This window comes from Priapulus caudatus, unplaced genomic scaffold (genome assembly GCF_000485595.1).
Source record: "Priapulus caudatus unplaced genomic scaffold, Priapulus_caudatus-5.0.1 Scaffold434, whole genome shotgun sequence".
NCBI classification, from domain to species: domain Eukaryota; kingdom Metazoa; phylum Priapulida; class Priapulimorpha; order Priapulimorphida; family Priapulidae; genus Priapulus; species Priapulus caudatus.
The window spans coordinates 30,890-37,253 of NW_014577495.1; the positions used below are offsets into that span (position 1 = coordinate 30,890).

Consider the following 6,364-nt stretch of genomic DNA (forward strand, 5'->3'; position numbering starts at 1 on the left):
ATTGCTTTTGCTTGGCAGTATGATGTCCAGTCCACTTGGCAAGCTGTTTAATTGAAAAGTGTACTTAGAATCTTATTTAAATACTCTGTCACACATAAATTGAGCAAAATCTTGTATGAGATGCTACATAAATACATACATATGTGTAACAGTGTAATTGTGGTGTATGAGGTGTCACATGCCTGTGTAACGTGTTGATTGATGTGTATGAGGTGTTACATACCTGTGTAACGTGTTGATTGATGCGTATGAGGTGTTACATACCTGTGTAACGCATTGATTAACGCATATGAGGTGTTACATACCTGTAAAATGAATTTATTCACGTGTATGAGGTGTTACATACCTGTAAAATGAATTTATTCACGTGTATGAGGTGTTACATACCTGTTGAACGTGTTGATTGTGTTGTTGTATGAGAAGGTGTCATGTAGCATCATCGGCTTGGAGAGCTGAGCTTTGATGTCCAGCAGCTTCTCCTGTTTCTCCTGGTCAGTGGTGTTAGAGCTGATGCTGTCTGGGGAGCCGGGTCGTGCCAACGCTGCCGCCAGCCCCTGTAACACCATCAATGATGTTAGACGTGGGATGGTAGTAGAGTTATATCTATACGTAAGGGTCATTGAAAGGAAACCCCTCTTATAACAACGTGTCCGTATACATTGTCGTTTATATAGAGGTGTTATAAATACGTATGTTATTATATAGTGTTTATAGACACCTAGGTGCCCGTGATTATATCAGTGGTCTCACTGTAGAACTGCCACACGAGGCAATTGCCAAGTGTCCTTTATAGGCAGGTGTTCGGCCTATAGATCTCATATAGTATGTTCACACACTGTGATATAATCACAAGAGATCACAGGAGCTTACTCGTGCGCCTGAGGTCATAATTACGAAACTGTAACTGGTGATCGACGTGAAAAACGTAAGGTCACCTTGGGGTCAATGGTGACATCAGAGAATGGCCTCATGTAGTCCTCTCTGTCTGCGAGGGTCAGTGATTTCTCGACCTCTGTCAGTAGATCCTCATCATGACTCTGAAGGTCAAGGGATAGATAGTCTGGACTATATGGAATGACGATCAATTAAGCTATCTGCTTAGCATGATTAACTGACTGTTCTGGCCAATCATAATTGCGATAGGACATCCTAAAAACATTACTTGGCAATGAAATACTGAAATGTAGACGTATTGATGTACACGCGTAGAAAACTTGTACAAACTGGGCTAGCTTAACCAACCAAGTAACAATATTCGAAGGTGATTGCTATAATACTCGTACCTTCACCCTATAAAGAGTCTTACTCCCGTACCGTACCCCATGTACCCTCCTTTCACATGGAGAAGGTCCTCATATTTTCTCCTGTACCTCATAAAGAGCCCCTACCCATAGCCCTGTATCCTTTCCCCGTACCTTCATCATGAGTTTGGCAAGTGCAGAGTCTTTATCCTGGCAGAGTTGTGAGAGGCATGCGACCTTGCCACGCAGCGGCGCAATGGCCGTCTCGGCTGATAGCTTTCCCTTCTCAACCTCCTCATACTGTAACAATAGGGGGAAAGGGTTAACGTTCATCCATGCATGTATGTGATGCAAGTATGTGGGTGATAGCTTTCCCTTCTCAACCTCATACTGTAACAATAGGGGGAAAGGGTTAACGTTCATCCATGCATGTATGTGATGCAAGTATGTGGGTTATAGCTTTCTCTTCTCAACCTCCTCATACTGTAACAATAGGGGGAAAGGGTTAACGTTCATCCATGCATGTATGTGATGCAAGTATGTGGGTGATAGCTTTCTCTTCTCAACCTCCTCATACTGTAACAATAGGGGGAAAGGGTTAACGTTCATCCACGCATGTATGTGATGCAAACACGGGGGTGATAGTTTCCAACCCTGTCGTACTGTAACGGGGGGGGGGAGGCACTCTCAGCCTATTACTGCAGGTAATGCAGACACGGAGAGGTATTAACACTCGGCCATGCAGCACTGAGTGTATTAGTACAGGTCTCATACTGTAACAGGGGGCAGAATTCTCAGGACATGTAGTGCATGTAGTACAAAAATGTAGGTATTTTAGCTGGGGATGTACGTGAAAGTTTTTGCTCCAAATACTTGTAATCTCGTTCTAGGCATTCAGATCTTCCGAACCATGACCGTGGTGATCGACATGCATCGTACCTTCTCTCGTAGGTTAGCGTGCTCCTTCTCCATGCCTTCCAGTTTTGTGCTTAGTTCGTTGAGGGAGTCAACCTTCTGTTTCAATTGATTAATTTCCTCTATATATGCTTCTTCTTTTTGTTTCTAGGATGCAAAATGACAAAACGTCATTTTCGATATCGTATCAGAATCTATGCACAATCTATGCAATACAATGCTCACATCAATCAATTAGGAGTGACAGTCCCTGTCATTTATCTCGTGAGGTGAATCTGAGTTCTCTGTTATTTATGTGGGTACATGATCACGTATCTTCGATCAAATATGGCCACCAGCACCGATCAAACATGGCCACCCACGTGGATTGCGCGGCCACTTACTCTTTTATTTAGTTCGTCCTCTACGGTGGTGAATTTCTTGCGCAGGGCGTCGGCTTCGCTGCGTCCCTCATCTCGCGCGCGAGAGCGCCTCGCAGCGTCGCGCACGGGACTCCTCCAGCTGAGCGATCTCGTCTGACGCGGTGGCGCTCCCTGGCGGCCAGCTCCTTCATCTGGCGAGGAGATAGAGCGAGCCAGTCAGTAGCAACCCGCTATCATTGCCGTTTGTATTTATGGAGACCGACGGTGTCCATGTTACTGTGATGGTACCCCTGTTAATTGTTACTGTAGAACTCCGCTGCTATTAGTATAGACATCCCCTGATGTTATAGTGCAGGCCGGCATCCTCCTTTGTTATGGTAGCATCCCCTGTTGTTACTGTCGGAATCCCTGTGGTTATTGCAAGCATGCTCTATAGACATCCTTATATATCCAATTCATACATCCATATCCACACATCCATAAACCTTGTAACCTTAGCGTCACAGCCCACAATCATAGACGGCTCCCGACAGCATGCACTCACCTCTCCTGCAGCTGGTCATGCTGGCGTCTGCAGCTGCTTGTACTTGGTGGCGGTCGTCTGAAGCTCGATGAGTTGAGACCACAGCGAGGTGACCGTGTCCTCTGCTTTCCTTCGGCCCGCCTCCGCCGCGTCGCAACCCTGACGCCACCTGTCTGCCTCCGCCTGCAACTAAAACAGGCGAACAGTCGGAGTGCAAACGCACTTCTTGCGAGATGTTGACGCATCGAGAACGAACTTGAAACTATTAAAAGAATCGATGCGACGATTGCGATGGGTTTTCATTGGACATTAATTGTTTATACAGAAATCAACCAATAGATATAAGCTGTTGGCTCATAACGTGTCGAGTCACGCGGGCTTTCAGAGGAAAATACACAGGAGAGACAACAAACATGAGCTGCCATTAAAAGTGTATTCTTGAAAAGTGTTGATAATGTGTCATGTCACGGGCTTTTCCTACAATATAGTTTTAATGGCAGCTCGTGTTTGTTGTCCTGCCTGTGTATTTTCGTCTGAAAGCCCGTGACTCGATGGGTTATCAACACTGTTATATCGCGTGCATGTAGTGGTTAGGTTGGTCACTGTTGCCTTACCTCCTGCAGTGCGTTCTCGGCTCCTCTTTCAGCGCGTCAAGCTGTGCGGTGGTGCCACAGTCCAGTAACTCCCGCGCGAGGCAGACGCTCTCATGCTCTCAAGCTCCAGCTGCGTGTTCTCCACCTGACTTTGTAGCGCACTCACTATTGCACCTGTAAACATACGTCGACCACGTGTAACGTACACGCACTACATATACGTACACGTACACTACGTATACGGACACGTGAAACCACGTACAGGTGTAAACGCACCTGTAAACACACGTCACATTACTGTGGCTACAAGAGAGCGGGTGAGCGACGGAATGGGCTGATTACCTACAATGGGAGTACAGGAGAAATGCGACGAGGTCACGTCTGTGAACGCGCGATGGCTTATCTCACAAGTCCCTCACACACACCTTACTGACATTTTATATCAACTTTACACAAACTGCGTGATCAAAGCATTGCGTGAGTATATGTTACATTAATTACGCAATGATGTAACTAGGACCACATCAAACCAGACTCGTTTTATGATGACCCTGATGTTATATATTATGTAAGCGAAGTCTCTCCTTGATCTCCCGTCATCTAACGGTCTCTTCAACATGTTAACAGGCCGTGTAATCAGCACTGGTTATTCAAGAAAGATTGTATGCTCTAGGACTTCATCAACTACAGTTGTGAAAAGCAGCTATGGGTAATCATATATTATCTTTCGATGGTTCTGCGAGGATTTGTGGACACGCACCTTCATCGTTTCTCTGGCGCATAATCTTGCTTAGCTTCTTCAGATCTCTCTGTAAGTCTCTCACCTCTCGCTTCTTAACGTCAAGCTCAAAGCGATCCTGACTCGCCACCTAGTGGGCACAAAGGAAATCAGATATTGGAACAAGTCTGGAATTTCCACTATTGGCTGTCTATTGCTAAGAATTGATAGTTCAGAGTTTTCAGTGCTTATAAAAATTATAAAAATTTAATTATTAAAAATATTATTCAATAATCTAATTAAAAATAACTATAAAATTTGGAAGAAAATATCGTAAAAAATGTCTTTGAATGAGATAGATATAATCAAAAACATCTAGATGCGATAAATTTGAGCTCGTTCTTATGCGACAGAGCAGGGAAGTTGCACAGCATGGTTGAGAATGTGTTGAGTGAATCCCTCTCTACCTCCTTCATCTTCTTAATCATCTGCTGCAGTTCTGCAGCCTCCTCCTCCCTTCCTCTTCAGCGCGGCCTTGTACTGCTGCGTTGCCGTGGGCGACGGGAGCTTGGCTCCGGCCCGCGCCATCATTGGTATCCGCGTCGCAGGCCGCTGCTGATGCTGCCCCCGCGTGAAACCCCGCGAAGCTTGCTGCGCGGCGCTGCGGCGTCCGTTGCCACGGTGACCCAGTCAGCAGATGAGCTGCTGCCCGACCTGGAGACAAGAAAGTTTATCGTCTGTCAACGGAATGTTGCTGTGACAGCGACGGACTTGATATTTGTGTCATCTGTTTATTATTTGTTTACGATGGATCTCGCATGGGTTCTACGATCTAGCATGTACGTACCGTGAACACGTTTGTAGGAGGTGAGCAGGGAGGTAGAGGTGGTGTAGACGCCAGGCTGGCGTCGAGCTTGTGGCACTCGCGCCACCAGCTGCTGCAAGTTCGCATGATGGGGAATCTTTGCCGCTGTTGCGTCAGACTTCGCTCCGATCTGAAATTGTTTCACAGAGTCAGCCGTCAGTGGGCAGTGTGAGCGCACAGCAGCTGCTCGTAGAGGACTACTGTCAACAGCAAACAACAGATGTAAACAGTGGATACTCGAGCAATGTAGATGTAAACAACAGAGGTATCAACAATATACATGTGTAAAACGTAGACGCATACAACATTTAATACCACACGACATAACCTAGTCGTGACAACCTGTAAAGGGTCCATAGTGGGACACCACCACACACCAGCACGTAGCGCACAGGAGCGAGTGTAGGGCTCGCTTCCACGCACACAAGGCACATAGACAGACAGCTACACACAGTAAACCACAGTATACCACCTCTGTATGAGCTCGCTAGTTAACACTGGAGTGCAAGATGAGAGTGAATAATTGAACATCACACCTGCTGATCTATTATTAGTAGATTAATTAATGGGATGGAGCTACAGGTAAATAGAGGTGATTAATAAAGCAGGTAGGCTAGGTGAGTGATTTACTAATGGCCGCTCAGCAAGGAGCTGCATCCTTCTCATCATAGATGTGATGAAGGGGTCGGAGGAGGAGACGTAGGAGGAGGAAAGAGGAGGAGGGGGTGGCAGAGGAGGAGGGGAGAAAGTGTAAGCTGGAGGAGAGGAGAATGACGAGTACAATGAGGAGGAAGAAGGAGAGGATTATGATACATATACAGTACAAGATACATAATGTATTAACAGAAGCTAAGCAATGAAGGATGCGTGGAGAATGACAGGGGAAAGAGAAGAATGACAGGGAAGATATATTGATAAGTAATGAGGTCTTACCTGTCTACTTGACATATCACCCGTGTTACACACTCACCTGTCCACCTGACATATCACCCGTGTCACACACTCACCTATCCACCTGACAGATCACCCATGTCACACTCACCTGTCCACCTGACAGATCACCCCATGTCACAAACTCACCTGTCGCACTCTGAACAGACAGATCACCCATGTCACACACTCACCTGTCCACCTGACAAGGTCACCC

At 46.2% G+C, this 6,364-nt stretch overlaps 1 protein-coding gene and 1 long non-coding RNA gene across 2 annotated transcripts in view; both read right to left on the minus strand.

Annotated features, from left to right (window-relative positions):
- The window catches only part of LOC106810340, an 18,352-nt gene that overhangs the window by 4,530 nt on the left and 7,458 nt on the right, over positions 1–6,364 (minus strand). The window lies entirely within an intron of this gene.
- Positions 1,790–2,611, minus strand: LOC106810342. The gene is made up of 3 exons (XR_001394002.1): positions 2,540–2,611; positions 2,181–2,303; positions 1,790–1,817 (listed from the first exon to the last, which is right to left on the minus strand). It is a non-coding gene; the product is annotated as an uncharacterized LOC106810342 (long non-coding RNA).